The sequence below is a fragment of the Ambystoma mexicanum genome, chromosome 6p (assembly GCF_040938575.1).
Source record: "Ambystoma mexicanum isolate Mex_15411 chromosome 6p, UKY_AmexF1_1, whole genome shotgun sequence".
In the NCBI taxonomy this organism is placed as follows: Eukaryota; Metazoa; Chordata; class Amphibia; order Caudata; family Ambystomatidae; genus Ambystoma; species Ambystoma mexicanum.
In genome coordinates this window covers 741,634,949-741,650,781 of record NC_090935.1, presented here as the reverse complement: position 1 = coordinate 741,650,781, position 15,833 = coordinate 741,634,949, and the positions used below count along the sequence as shown (strand labels likewise).

Genomic DNA, 15,833 nt, shown 5'->3' with positions numbered 1-15,833 from the left:
TTATTACTCCTTGATCTCTCAGCGGCTTTCGACTTGGTCATTCATCAAATCTTGTGCCAGCACCTCATATCTGCTGCCTACTTTTCCAACTCAGCCACTCCGTGGATCAGTTCCTTTTTAAGCAATAGATCCATGCGGGTATTCTCCCCATCAGCCCCCGCGGACCCCGCTCCTATTTACTGTGGTGTTCCCCAGGGTTTGTGTGTTTCACCTACACTGTATAATGTGTTTACTAAACCACTCTTTGATGTCCTTGATTATCTTGGTGTCTCATACACTAACTATGCTGATGACACCCAGATACTCATCCCCATCACAGGCGATATACAGTGGACTCCAAATCCTTGAACAATGTTTATTTGGTCATTCAGGCTTGGATGGCACAACATGAACTTTGCCTCAACGATGATAAGATGGAACGCCTCATTCTGGGTTCTAATCAAAGTCTCAATAAACTGGACCACTCCTTCAAGTCCTTCATCATTGACGGCAACGTCATCAAGGTTTCTAAGGACACCAAAACATTAGGAATCTATCCAGACTCCACACTATCACTGACTAGACAAACTAATGCAGTTAGGTCAGCCTCGGCTTACACTTGCAAAGTTATCACGGCATGTAGACCTTTTCTGACTACCTCCAACTGCATCATATTGGCTAGAACTCTTATTATGCCCAAGATCGACTACTGAAGTGCTCTCTATCTAGGGACCAGCTTGTCCAACCTAAACAAACTGCACATTACCCAGAACAATGCCATTACAGCGGCCTTAAATATCCAGAGAAATCAACATATCTCCGACCATAGAAGGAATCTACACTGGCTTCCTGTCAAGCACAGAATTTCAAAGAAAACCCTTGCCCTGACGCACAAGTGCCTGGCCAACAAGGCCCCTCCTTATCTATCCAACCGCCTCTCACTCTACACTTCCACCCGACCCATGAGAGCGGCCCAAACTCACAGCCTAACCACTCCTAGATCCAAACTACAAAAAGCAGGGTGTGTAAGCTTCTCTCTCCCCAACACCATTAGAACTGAGCCCTCATTCCAATCTTTCAAGAACAAAACCAAATCTTGGCTCTTTGCACAAAACAACTGATACATCCGCTATGCTATTTCTGATACGGCCTTGCTGTCCTTCACTCGTACTCCCTATCACTGAGCATGAGTTCACTATGACTGTTTGTATACTCTATATATCGCCTGTACCTCACTTATGCTGTCATGCTCCTAGCTGGCTCACACCGGTATATGTCTGTAAACTGGGTGAGATATGCATCCGTCTCTACTGTATGTAACTTAAATGTGTTCTTTAAGATTATGCGCCCAGTTGCCCCACGGCCCGGTGCGCTTTATAAATAAATAAAATACAAATGATGACCTTGAAAGATAACCAAATTGGCATAGAAAAACAATGACCCATGTCCACCTCAGCCAGCGAATCCTTCAAATACCTGAGCCAGGGCATCTTCAAACAGAGGTCTCTAAACACCAGATACCGGATTAATTCCTAGGTTAGATTGGCTTTAACATTCCCATAAATTCTGAGCCAATGACTGGTTGCAAGGATGCAGCCAGATCTCCCAGAAACCAACAACTCAAACCTTGATGGGCTTCATAATTGGGGGTGGACCCAGCAACCCAAGAATGCTCTTAAAAAAGCATTGTCAACCACCTGCATAGGCTTCATTTTACCAAATCCTCACAGCTCCATTCCGTATCTCACCACAGAAGTGGATTCACCATGATAAACTTTGAGCACAAGCTCAATCGACTTTGTTTTAAATGAGCCCAAGGTTGTGGCTACCCCCGCAATTGCCTGACTAAATCTTAAGGACTGCTTCTCAACATGTGTCTCAGCCTCAAAGCTTGAAGAAAATCTTACCCCCAGGAAATCACAATAATCCACTTTCGGGATTAACTCCCCTTTGCAAAAAATAGCTTAAAACCCTGGGGGACGCTTCCTTCTGCAACAGACCATAACAGCCGATTTATGGACATTTATCTTCAACCCCAGAGTATCCATAAATTGGGAGTAATCATTAAGAAGGTGTTGTAAGGCCCTGGGGTGCCAGCTAATAGAACCATATCATCAACCTAGCTGAGTAGCGGCAAAAACCTATTATCCAGCCGAGGGAAATCACAGGAGGAATTCAATAGATGTTCATATAGGCCATTAGTATAAAGACAGAAGAGCAGAGGGGCCAAAACACAGCCTTGACGCACCCCACATTCCACCTGAAAGAGGGAGGTACTCTGTCCAGCAACTCCACTCCTACCTTGAGCAACTTTACAAAGGTGTACTGTCTACAGAAGATCTACAAGAGCACCAGGGCAATTCATGGATCCGAGCACACTCCACAGCCTAACACGATTGACCTTGTCAAACCCAGTGCTCAAATCCATGAAAGCCAATAAAATAGGCTCCTCCTTGATAAATAATGAATGTGTCACCAGCAAAAAAAGATTCAGGGCCTGCTCTGCTGTTCCCATGCCAGGTCTAAAACCCAGCTGAATAGGGGAGAAGATGTTTGTACCCTCTACCCAAGATTCCAATCCCCCTAAAATGGCCCTCCCCCAAATCTTAAATACTGAATCTAGAAGAGTGATAGGTCTATAAGACGCTGGAAGGGCCCTTGGCCCCTTTACATATATATTGGACAAATCATCTCACAAGACCAGGAGGCGGGATGGATGCCTCTGGCACAAACAGCATTGAACCCCAAGGTCAAAATAGGGGCCCACCGGTTTGGCTCTTCCAAAAACAAATCTGCAGGGATATTGTTTATACCATCCTGACACTGTTTGCGTGTACCAGGCCCTGAGAAGGGAATTCTGATTTAGTTGTTGACAAAGCCATAGACTCTCTAGGCATTTATCTCAACCTGTGCCTAATTGTAAATACATGCTTGAAACTCCACTTGATGCAGTCTTCAGAGGTCTGTCTGTCAGAAACAAGGTACAATATGCATCCACCCAACCCAAACCCTGGACAGAAAAACCCTATACATGTCTGACTCAGTGTCTGGGGAAGATAGCGCAGCCTCAACATGCTCACCTTGGAAGCAAGATGGCACGGAGCAACACAGGTTCGATCCCTGGGTCCGCGCTTAGAAACCTATGGGTATTAAGCGCATTATAAATAACCTAGGATATCATATCATATCACATCCATATACTCAGAAGACCCATGGAAAAGGTTTTCTGAGTCTGTCTGCTCCAGTGGTATGGTCATACCTGCTGGCGTGCCCTTCAAAGTGTTGGGTAAATAGGGGAATCAAAAATAAGCAAGTGTATATAGGACTTTATATACGTTAAGGTTATTTCTGCTCTCTATGTACTCAAGATAAAATCCCAGGGAACTTAATTATTTCTATCATGATTTTCACTTTCATTGCAAGGCACTGCAGCTCCAATTCCATTCCAATGGCACGAGCTGCTCCCATACAATGTTTCAGCCTCCTGTACTCCCTCTCCCTTCAAATCTGTTTCTGGCATGGATCTGTGAAGTGAAATCAGGCTAGTCTCAACTGCCTCATTATAATCCTGCACAGTTAGCAGTAGAAATGTTTATTCAGGCACAATTCCATTATAAATCGTACAATAGCTGAGTAAAACCATCATTGGCAAAGCCAACAGTTTGGACCTTTGTGTAGTTATAGGATTGGCATGTGTGAGGCACTGCTACAAAGGTACTACCTGGCCATAAAATTGCAACAGCTGGAAGATGGTGTGATTACATGGTTGTATGATTTCAGTACCTGGCAAATGCCTATCTAAAACATTAAGCCAAAACAGTTTGCTTTGTCATTTCTTGCTTTTAACAGGACATCAGTGCCAGCTATAAAAACAAGTGAAGGCACACTTAGTTAAGATGATTTTATTAGATGAGTGGCCATTTACAGCACCAACTAAGCCATTAACACTCAGAAGACTGCTTAGAAAAAAACTCACTGGCAGTCTTACTCGTGATTTTACTATTTTATAGAGCGAGCTCAACGAGATCTGAGGTGGTGGGGTGTTTTAGGGAGGAGGGCAGAGGTGGGGGGTTTTGCCATTGGCATTAGCATGACCATGGGCAGTCAATGGTGGAAACAGAACAACACCTACAAGCTCTGTGTGTCTCCTTACAGTCATCTCCTCCCACCTGTACTCCAATGCAATAGTTTCAGCTTGTAGGTGGTGCTTAAGTGTCACCTCCTAGCCCAAAATAAAAATACTTTACAAACAACAATAAAAATAAATGTGCATATTTCTTAGACTTTAGCACCTACATTACAATGTAGAGTTTAAAACATATTCATAGGATACACGATACCCACAAGTATACATTAAAAGCCTATACAAGCACACAAAATATCATATAAACCCGTACAAATTAAAGTAATAGTCATTCCTGTAGTCAACGTCTAACCTATTTACATTGTTTCAGAAATTATCGTTAGGTTATATCTGATGCAATAAAGTGTCTCTAATATTTGAAGCTTTCCTCAAAAAACCTAACAAAGACCATGCCATGGCGGGGAGTCACCCATTAATATAGTGGCAGTCTACAGTGAGTAATATTTGTGTGCTCTAAGTAGGGTAGGCAAGAAGTTGGTACAGGGCTTTACATAAAGGGCAAAGACAAGTATATACAATACATTGTCTTTTGGTGCATTACATATTGGTCAGTAGTAATGTAAAGATGTTGCCCGTGACCACCTCGCAGTAACCCCGTTTAGCGGCAGTAAATGAAAACATGCTCCAGTGATTAAAGCGCTGTAGTTTTTTAGGCTTGGACCAAGACAAATAGCCAGGAATATGGTTAGTTGAGAGAATAGCATGTACTCTATGCTGTGGTTTCATCAGTTCACCCAATTCTCTCTCCATTCTGAGTCTCAACTACAAAACTACACTTAAAAGATGTAAAAGATTGCAGAGTGATCTCAGTTGGATTATCAAAGTAAGAACAAGCATTACCCTTATGCAAGCATTCTAGCTGTGTTACTTTTCCTTGTTGTCCAGTCCTTGATGTTCTTTCTTGAGCCTTTATGTGTGCCCTGATGTCTGTGGTCATTTGGCGCGTTACAAACAAATAAATACATACATTATTTAATGTGAAATAACCAAAGTACTAACAAGAAGTTGTTTTCCTGATCAATGATGTGAGTAAATATCTGATTGGTTAAAACAGCTTTTTCATTCAACTATTAGCCATATCCATCCTGGTTCCAACCTTAAATCTTCCTCAAGGAAGGACCTTTTGAAAAGAGGAATTAGGTGCAGTAAGGGGTTGACGTAAAATGTCTTTCAAAAAATAATTTTTGGGGACCTGGCCAAGATGGTAGAGGAATAAAAGCTCATAACTACCACTACACCAAACCACACCACAAATCTGTGAATTATCCTGAACGGCAACCACATATCCTATGAATGCAACAAAAGGGTGTGCAAACCTTTACTGATGGCAGAGCAGACACAGAGAGCCTATTGATTGGAATGTGACCGGCCTATCTGCAAGGTTCAGATGGCCCACAACATGTCCGTGCGGCACCTTTCAATGGTGGTGCAGCTGTGTCAGTCTTACAAGCCAGTCAACATCCCCCAGAGGACTAATTCCTCCAACACAGAACGTGGGTAAGAGGAAGCCCGGTGCTTAAAAAAAGCACAAAGAGCTGGATGTTGCTTCGGATGAGATTTCTAGAATTCTATTAAAGGGGTAGTCCAGCTAAAAATGTTATTTAAAAAATAGATAGGCAACATTAAAAAAAAATACTAGCACTTTTTTTTTAACTTCCTATGTAAAATTTTTTGCTATTCAAGCTCAAAATTCGCAAAAGCAAGCACATGGGTGCATCCATTTTTGTTTTGCGGCACTAATGAAGGAAAAGCCAGCCAGCTGTAGTAAACAAAAGCTACCGCTGGGTGGCTTTTCCTTCATTGGTGCTGTACGCGGAGGACGGGGACCGGAGACCAGAGCAGGAAAGCTGCAGCTGAATCTCGGTAAGTGCTATTTATTTTTTTTTAAAAAAATAAGCACTATCTGCAGTTTTTTGTCTAAGTTTTCCGGGCTGGAGGAACCCGGAAAACTTAGAAATAAAACTGCAGCCTTAAAAACATTGTATTTATGTTTGCGGTCGCTTTTGAAGCGACCGCAAACATAAATACAACGTTATTGTGTTTGAAAACGCTGCAGTTTTTCTTTCCAAGTTTCTCAGGCTCCTCTGGCTCGGAGGAGCCTGAGAAACTCGGAAAGAAAAACCGCAGCGTTTTCAAACACAATCGCGTTGTCTTTCTGCCTGCTGCGGCTATCACTTTGGGTCTCCGGTGCCCCCGCAGGGGAGCACCGGACACCCAAAGTGAAAGCCAAGGCAGGCAGAAAGACAACGCGGTTGTGTTTCTGCCTAAATCTGCTTTCCCATTTGGGGCTCTCATGGGAAAGCAGATTCAGGCAGAAACACTGCAGCATTTAGCATTTCCCATTTGGGGCTCTCAGGCCCCCCGTGGGGAGCCCGAGAGCCCCAAATGGGAAATCAGCTGTAGGCAGAAACACTGCGGCATGTAAACACAACCGCGTTGTGTTTCTGCCTGCCTTGGCTTTCACTTTGGGTCTCCGGTGCTCCCCATGGGGAGCACCGGAGACCCAAAGTGATAGCCACAGCAGGCAGAAACACAACACGGTTGTGTTTGAAAACGCTGCGGTTTTTCTTTCTAAGTTTCTCAGGCTCCTCCGAGCCGGAGGAGCCTGAGAAACTTGGACAGAAAAACTGCAGCGTTTTCAAACTCAATAACATTGTATTTATTTTTGCGGTCGGTTCAAAAGCGACTGCAAACATAAATACAACGTTTTTAAAGCTGCGGTTTTATTTCTAAGTTTTCCGGGCTCCTCCAGCCCGGAAAACGTAGAAAAAAAAAACGCAGCTAGTGCTTATTTTAAAAAAAAAAATAAATAGCACTTACCGAGATTCAGCTGCAGCTTTCCTGCTCTGGTCTCCGGTCCCCGTCCTCTGCGTACAGCACCAATGAAGGAAAAGCCACCCAGCGGTAGCTTTTGTTTACTACAGCTGGCTGGCTTTTCCTTCGTTAGTGCTGCAAAAGCAAAAGCCAGCACAGGCGGGCATCCATTTCACAAAATGGATGCGCCCATGTGCTTGCTTTTGCGAATTTTGAGCTTGAATAGCTCAAAATTTTACATAGGAAGTTTAAAAAAAAAAAGTGCTAGTATTTTTTTTTTTAATGTTGCCTATCTATTTTTTAAATAAAATTTTTAGCTGGACTACCCCTTTAAGGTTCAATGAAATGGTAAAGCGCCGGGGACACACAGTCGGATTAACGAAAATAAAAAATGTGTACTGCAAGTAAGTAGGCATCCATCTTGGAGTGATAAATACCCATTGGATTTGATTGTATGTGTTTGCTTACACACAACGCTGAGAGTACATTTCAGGAGTCATGCAAGAGCAATGGTAAGAAACTAAAAAAAAGGGAAACGCATAAACAATTCATCAAAGTTTAACAGCAAAAGGTAAAACACAACTTTTAAATATGGAGACGGCAACCTATGCAATTGGGATGAACAGTTTCTCACTGATAATCCTTCGAATGGCGAACTCAAGCGACTGATCATTCAGGCAAATAAAGATACATATAAACAAATTGGTGCTTTATCATACAGCATTGCAATTATCATACAGGACAGGAGAAAGAACCACTGATGTAGGGCTATACATGGTAATAATAGAACACTCTCATTCTACCAATGTGCAACATATCACATCATATCAATTAAAGGCAAACATGCTGAATTATAGCACAAAGTCACAGATACTCAAGATCGCTCACAAGGTAATAAGGCATGCCTTGTGAGCCTTGCGGAAAGGATGGAGAAAGGCGGATTAGAGTTATTTATTGAGGACTTTCTCCCTATCTTACGCCAGATACTGAGGAATTACACAGTCTGTTGATCGCATCAAGTCGACCAAAACCTAGAGCTCCACCGAGAGTTATTTATAAGGAAATTCCTTGACTATCTGTCGAATGGTGGGAATTTGTCCCTTCACCCCATGGGGGAGCCCCCACTGTGAGGCTAGGGAGCTGAGCCTGCTCCGCAACACCCTCCCTAGGGGCCAATACACGTGGCACCTCAATGGCAGAGACTCCCCCTTTGAGGACACGGACCCCCGTTCCTGTGAGGAACTCTATGATGCAGGTGATGGCTTACATGGGCTTGTCTAATACATCAGTATGTTATCAGTTTCATGAGGATAAGGTGAACCTACATTATCAGTGATAAGAAACTGAGGCTATCCTTTTAAATCAAAGTCCCCAATTGACTGTGCAGAAGATACTGAAAGGGGATGATATTCAAGAGGATCAGAGAAAACAGAAATGGTGGAAATCCGCGAGAGAGCGAGAGGCCAAGAGACCAGATGAAGCCTCCTGTACATAGCAGAATGGAAGAAGGCAGAGCTGTCGCCAAATGCTGAGCCCACGTAAACCAGAGCATCTCTGATACGAAGTGAGGAATGCTGGGGAATCGGCGTGTGAAAGCGGAGGAAATCCGAACATGGTGGAGAAGAGATTTCAGTATTGGCATGACCGCAAAGCAATCGCGATGGGCAGTAAGCCCATACAATGATGCCAACACCACCAGTGGGAGGGTCCAAACATGGTCAAACAGAAAGTTTGGCAGTGGTGTAACCACAAAGCAATCTTGGTGGGCAGTCAGCCCATTCAATGATGCCAGCACAATCAGTGGGAGGAAGAAACTCCCGGTCAGAGTCACTGCACCAGCGCTATCCAGAAGGCAAGAGGGGGATGCCGCAGAAGTACGCTACGGGAAGTAAGCCACAGCTCTACAAAGTAAGAGAGTCCAACATCCTAAAGATACCGGCACCGATACCCCTGAAAACAGAAAGTTATACAGGGAACGAAAATACCGAAAGTTCAAAAGGGACTCGTTATAAGTTAAGCGAAACTTGGCCCAGTACAAGGAGACAGAACTGTGTTAATGAGATAAGGAGAAATCAAAAAACATAGAGTGTGAGAGATACATTTGGAAGCCTGATACCTTTGGAAGAGAGAAAGGTCAGCGCACGTCCCGAGGATAAGAAGGAGAATAAAATAAAGAGAGACACTTGGGGAGTACAGACCCTTGGGGTCAGAGAAGTCAACCCATATTGTGAGGAAAGGAAAGAGAGCATACTAGAGAAAAACACTTGGGGAATAAAGACACGTGAGCAAAGGAAGATAAACCTCATACATGAAACAGGAACCTGGAAAGAGGTGGATTACAATGTTGCATAACCAAAATATTCGAGAGGAGAGCAATATACAAGATAGTCACAAACCATGCAAGAGAGAAAGCAGGAACCGGAACAGAACTAAAAAGCAAATCTAAAAAAGAGGGAGGTGAAATTACCAGTCCCCTAAAAGAACTTCAGAACATTATCCAGAGGATAACCAGAGATTATTTATGAATGGTCTACTGATTGAAACAATTGACTCAAGGCAACCCTGTGACAAAACACAGCAACCAGGAGAAGGGAGTTATTCTCCTGGCCTTAGTTATTTAAATTAGTGATAGGGTTAGATGGGTTAGTTTGGACAGTGGAAGGACTTGTTTTGGACATTCACACTGACTGATGAGCACCATAGTTAATTAAATAGATAGGGAACACCCTGTAGACATAGGGAAAGAAAGGTTTTATTTTACTTTAAATAAACTACATAGTGAAAACGTCTTTACAGCATCTTCCTCCGTCACCTGATCCTCCACAGCTACCAGGACAAGGTTCAGAAACTAACAGCTGCAAGAAACCATGGTGACTCCATTTACAATCAAAACAGGCTGTCACTTTATCTGGACTATAATGTGACAATGAAGAAACAGAGACACACATACAATGGTGTGAAGAAAATGCTGCATTAGGTGAATATATGTTGCTGACTCCTGCACCCCTAGGAATTGATGGAAATGTAAAGAGGCACATAATTACAGCTCCGAACTTAACTCTGCAATTTACAGAGTCACTCCTGACACCAACCTTGGTTATAATCTAAGCTGGAACTACTGGCTGGTTGCAGTGATGTGCCCCACTATTAGATCTGAAGCATGCATTATCTAAATCGAAGCTAACATCACTGTTTGTTTACGATCCTATTTTGAAATTCAATGGCTGCTGAATGTTCAACCTGCTGGTAGCGCTTGAGCAGAGAAGGTGCATATAGCCCTGTGCTGTCTTCTGAAGATGTGTCAAGTCCGCCTCCAGTGGGCACTTGGATAGAAACCATGCTCATTGACAGACCTGAGAATGTTATAGGTTTCCAGATAATCCTTTTTTTATTCAGTTCATATTTGGGCCTGGCTTGGTTAAGAGATGTTTCCACTGCTGATAGGCCTTTGTTGCTTGATAGGTGGTGGTATGGACACATTGGAAGAGTGGGGTATTTGCATGTAGTTTTAAAGTGATTCGATACAGCGACTTATATTTTTGTTCTAACTATGTCTACAGAGATACAATACTATGTCAGTTGGTAATTCACTCTTAAAAGTATGGCTGGTGTTAAGGAATTTGTGAGTTTTATAACATAGAATTTCAGGAGAATAAACGGGGTAGTCAAAAGACAACAGAACATGTCATATTTAATAAGAGACAACATGAAGTTAACCATGCTGCAACAGACACATCTCACAGGGATAGAGCATATTAAGCTCTGCAATAAGGTAGAAGGACAGCTATGCTTTCTGTCCTTTATATCATCTACAGGAGGAGTTGTGACATGGTTGGTGACATGGTTGGCCCCCGAAACCCAATTTGAATTGGAAAAGCAGTCTTCGGATGATTCAGGAAGGTTTGTGGGTCTTAAAGGTACATAAGCGGGAGTAAAATAAAATCTGCTCAACCTCGGTCTAGGCGCAGCTGTCGGACCACACGGTCCACCTATTACTGGTCACACAACCGATAACCCAAGGCTTTCTTGCCCACACAGGTTTCTTTGTCAGTGCACCTGTGTTCTCGTTCACATTCACTTTGGTTTCTCCTTAGCAGTATCTATCTATTCTGGTTTTTATATAGCGTTGTATCGCCCATAGGCCTCAGAGCACTCACAACAGAGACAGAAACAACGTAAAACACAAGGCTACAAAGAGAACGAGATAGAGATTCTATTAGACCTCTCCTTCATCGAACAGATATGTCTTAAGCAGTTTCTTAAAGATGGTAAGAGATGTGCTGTTTTATTTGGGAGATGGCATAGCATTCCAAATCATCGGAGCCCAGTGTGTAAAGTTTGTGCCAATCGTAGAGTTCTTTGAGCCAAGGCCTTAATTAATCTCTTAGTGGGATAATTAGGAGCAATGCCTGTCTGACATTTGAAGGTCATAACTGAGTATTTGAATTTTATTCGCTGTTGAAATGGTAGCCAGTGAAGTTTTTTGTCAACTGATGTTTTCTCCCGCCGGCTCAAGCCCCAGACTGCCCTAACTGCACCATTCTGAATGGTCTGCAATCTCTTCATGTTAGCCTTAGAGGTACCCATCAAGAGACTATTGCAGTAGTCCAGTTTGGAGTTAATTATAGCTCCTGCAATCAGGGGAAGATTTTGTTGTGAAGGATATGGCTGAATTTGCCATTTGAGATTGATGTAAAAGGCGTATATGGATTTAAGATAGGAGACCTGTCTCTTATACGAGAGATGCGAGTCCATAAAAATGCCCACGGTCTTAACATGCTTAAATACTTCGATGAAGCTATTGTTTATCTTGATTTTTTGTATTTTTTGTATTGTTTTTTCCCTATGTTTTGAGGTGTGCCAAGAATCAAGAGTTCTGTTTTGCCTCATTGAGGGCCAAAGAGTTGTTTGCCATCCACTTTTGGATAGAATTGAACACTTAATTTATTCTTTCCACATACTTTTCATAGGAACCTGACAATTCAAAGACCAGCTGGGTATCATCAGCGTAATTGTTGAATTGAACAACCAAGTTTTTAAGCATATCGCATAGGAGTTTTGAGAAAATGTTAAAGAGCAGAGGCGACAGGCATGAACCCTGCGGTACACCACAGGTCAGCAGTGTTTCTAGGGAGCTGAAATTGCCCTTTACGACTGCGGCCATTCTTAGATCTAGGAAAGATTTAAACCAATGTATTGCTAGGGGGGAACATCTGCCAATGGATTTCAATCTCTCAGCCAAGAGACCATGGTCCATAAAATCAAAAGCAGAGGAAAGGTCAAGTAGCATAAGTAGGGCAGGGTTTCCTTTCTCAACAGTACTAGCAATGTTGGCCTGGAGATCCATAAGCGTGGTCTCTGTTCCATGTTTGGCCCTAAAGCCAGATTGCTCATTAGCCAAGATTTCGTTAGTATCTATGAACTTCTGGTATTGTATGTAGGCAATCCTATCGATAGGAATGGCACCTTTGTAATGGGCCTGAAGTTGCCTGGTATAGAATGATCCAGGTTTTCCTTTTTTATAAGAGGAGTAATCCATGCTTCCTTAAGATCAGCAGGAACATAGGCTTCTTCAAAAGATTGATGGACAAATTGCGCAACCCATGGTGTCAAGGTGTCTGCGTAATCTTTGAATAGCGTGGCAGGGAAAATGTCCCCCTGACCGGAAAATGGCCTCAATTTATGGATCACTTCCAAAAAATCTGAAATTGAGAGCTTTTTAAAAGAGAAAAGACCTAAATGACTATTTGGCAGATGACTCTTAACGGTAGTCAACGTTAAGTGAGTTAACTCGTGATCAGAAAATAGGTTTTTTTTGGTTTCAATAGCCTGTTGAAGTTTACTCGTTTTTTCAGAGAAACCTTCATGAATCTCTTGGCACCACTTATCACTCTCTCGAGCTGGGTGTGTAATTGAGGATCTTTCAGTTCTTTAAGAATTGAAAAGATTTCCTTAGATTGGGATTTTGCTTGCTGAATCCTCGCATTAAAATGTTCAGCTTTGGATCGAAGAATGGTCAGTTTGTAATCCTTAGCAGCTAGTTTATAGGATGCTAGAGATGCAACAGATTGGTGTTTTCTCTAAAGGCGTTCAGCCTTATGCTTATTTCTTCGGGCTTCAAGAATATCCTTGGAGAACCACTTGTTCACATTGGTGGATTTGTTACTTTTTTAGGTTTAAGGGGGGGCCAATTCATGAACGGCTTGATTAGTTGCCTTTCTAAAGGCCTCAGTGAAGGAATCCAAGGATGTGTGCTGATGTAGCGGGGGCAGGAGAGGACCGACCTTATCTTTAAAAGCCTCACTGGTTACTGCCTTTCTGTTATGCCAGGTTCCAATAGGTGGAGATTTTGTGGGGCACTGAGTTTGTCTATTAGTGATGTGACAGGTAAAATTGATCAGATGATGATCAGACCATGCACAATCTAAAATTGAGGTGATGGTAATTTCCTGTTTTTTTGTCAGTATCCAATCCAATATGTTACCAGCATTGTAGGTAGGATTTTTAACTAATTGTTGGAATTTAATGCCCTCAAGTGAAGCTTTGAGGTCCTTAGCTTTTATATCCTGTGAGTTATTGTCCCATAAGTTCATATCCCCCAGGACAACAACTGCTGAGGTGTCTTTGGAGATATTACCAATACTAGCCAATAAATGTTCATCAAACTTAGTAGTGAGTTTGGGGGGGAGGGCGGCACAGCAATAGGAAGCTTATAGATGTCCCATGATTAGCTTTAAGTTTGACATGAAGAGCTTCACAATGTTCCAGGGCAAGGGTACTGGATATGTGAAAGTTTAAATCCTTTTTAAAAATAATAGCAACTCCCCCTCCTCTCCCCGTAACACGATCTACGTGAAGCATTGTGACTTTCTGGAATAGCCAGCGGTATCACATGGCTAGTAGTTTGGGTGATCCAAGTCTCAGTGAGAAACAGGATATCCACTTTCTTCTGAGATCATGTCAGCAATTTCTGTCGCATGTTTTACCATGGAGCAGGTGTTTAATAAGCAACAATTAAGGTGGTCATGTGGCCGATGAGCAGTATTATTCTTATCTAGACCCTCGACCTTTGTCAAGCAGTCATGTTTCTTGGAGCCCCCCTCGTGAGAGGGTTTAGTAATTACCCCTTCGCTATTGTGGTTCGTGGTATTACATCCATGATGTTTTGTGATTTCTATAGTAAAGGGGGAATCTATCAGAGTGTTAGTCATAAGCAGCAAAGATGGTTCAGCATTTATTGTTTGCTCGACATTCCTACCCGCGCTCTGAGGCTTTGCCACAGTGTGCTTTTCTCCTTCCCAGTCTCTTGGCTTTGCCACAGTGTGTTCTTCTACACAATTCACTCTGTGGTGCTCACACTCTTACACCACTTTACTTTCACAATCTTCAGCAATGTTCATTAATTGCTTTTCACTTTATTCAATAAGATTCCTTCTTTGTCTTTTAGTGTTCATTACGTGTGTTTCACACATACTTGCATTCCATTCATAGGCTCATCAAAGCTTTCCTTTAGCTCGGTATTCAATAATGCTTGATTCACGTTCTTTCACTTATAGTGTAACTTGCTCGTATTGTTCAATAAAACCCCACACTTTGGGTTCACTTTCAATTGCACAAATATTTCTGTTAATCCGGCAGTAATATTTGCCCTGTAGTATCCCCAGGAGCACCCCGGTATGAGTGTTTCCTCTGATTCACTCACCGGTCCTTAGCAGCTTCTCCAGGTGTCTTCTATCTTCGTTCTCGGCTCTGCGCACACCTCTCTGTAACTTTGCGAGCAGCACTCTCCCTTCAGAAATCTCGCTGTGGGTTGCTGGTAGATCCTCTCTCCAATCGTGGACGCTACCTGCAGCACTGGGGCATCTTCCATGCCCCACAGCTTCTGCTGTGAGCACCAACCAAGGAGGCTCTGCAGTTTTGACCCTCTTACGGCTTGATCAGGCCCCCATGTCGCAGTCTCTCCTTGACAATTTCGGTGTCCTGGCCCCCAGGCAGGACTCTCCCCGGCAGCCTCTGTCCTAGCAGGACTTCTCCCCTCTCGGGGCTGTACCTCCTGGCCCGGCTACTCATCCCCTTCCATTCGCCAAGTCTCCTTTACCCGGGAATTGTCCCTCGCATATCCACCCCTAGAGTCAGGATCTAAAAGCGATGGCTCTTCCCTGGCAACCTGAGAAGAGGATTGTGGAGAGAAGGAAGTGAGGATGCCCTCAGGTTCCTCACAGTACATGATATTATGGGGCGGGAATTATAATTGTGGATTGGGCACTAAATTGGATAACTCCAGATGTATGGGGCGAGACTTAGGATTGGCAGCTATGACTCTCCTACAGTTGATGGAAATATTTCAATTATTTGATGTTTGGATGGAGCTATACCCAGGTGTGAAAGGTTACTCCTTTTGGTTGCAGGTGCACAATACATTTTTTCGCGTATTGATATGACATTTGTCAGCATGTCACACATATATAAGGTAAGTAGCACTGAATATCTATGTTATCCAATCACTCACCACTTCAAGTGCAGCCTAATGTAAATACAACGATCTCACTGATACCGCAGTGGAGATTCCAGGCCACTGGATTGCATGCCATTCCTTACAAGCACATGAAATCCGAGAACTTTCTTTTAGAGATAGATTTTAAAGGATTCCATTAAAATCACCAAACGAGGGATACTGGTCTAAAACACGGGGTGTACGTCAAATGCTAAACAAAGATATCACAAAGCTAGAACATCAGATTAAACTACTGGATAGAATGCATCACACAACCATAGCAACATATAAACAGCTAATAGAGACATGTAGTACATTGAATCTAGCACAGGGGACACAAACCAAATCGAAAGAAAGGAGTCAACCAAGATTTTGCATGAATTTGGTAATATGGCTAGAAAA

The 15,833-nt window shown here is 42.8% G+C and overlaps 1 protein-coding gene across 2 annotated transcripts in view; it reads right to left on the bottom strand.

Annotated features, from left to right (window-relative positions):
* ADGRV1 (adhesion G protein-coupled receptor V1) overlaps nucleotides 1-15,833 on the bottom strand; it is a 2,479,945-nt gene that overhangs the window by 1,892,625 nt on the left and 571,487 nt on the right. The gene's annotated exons all lie outside the window — the stretch shown is intronic.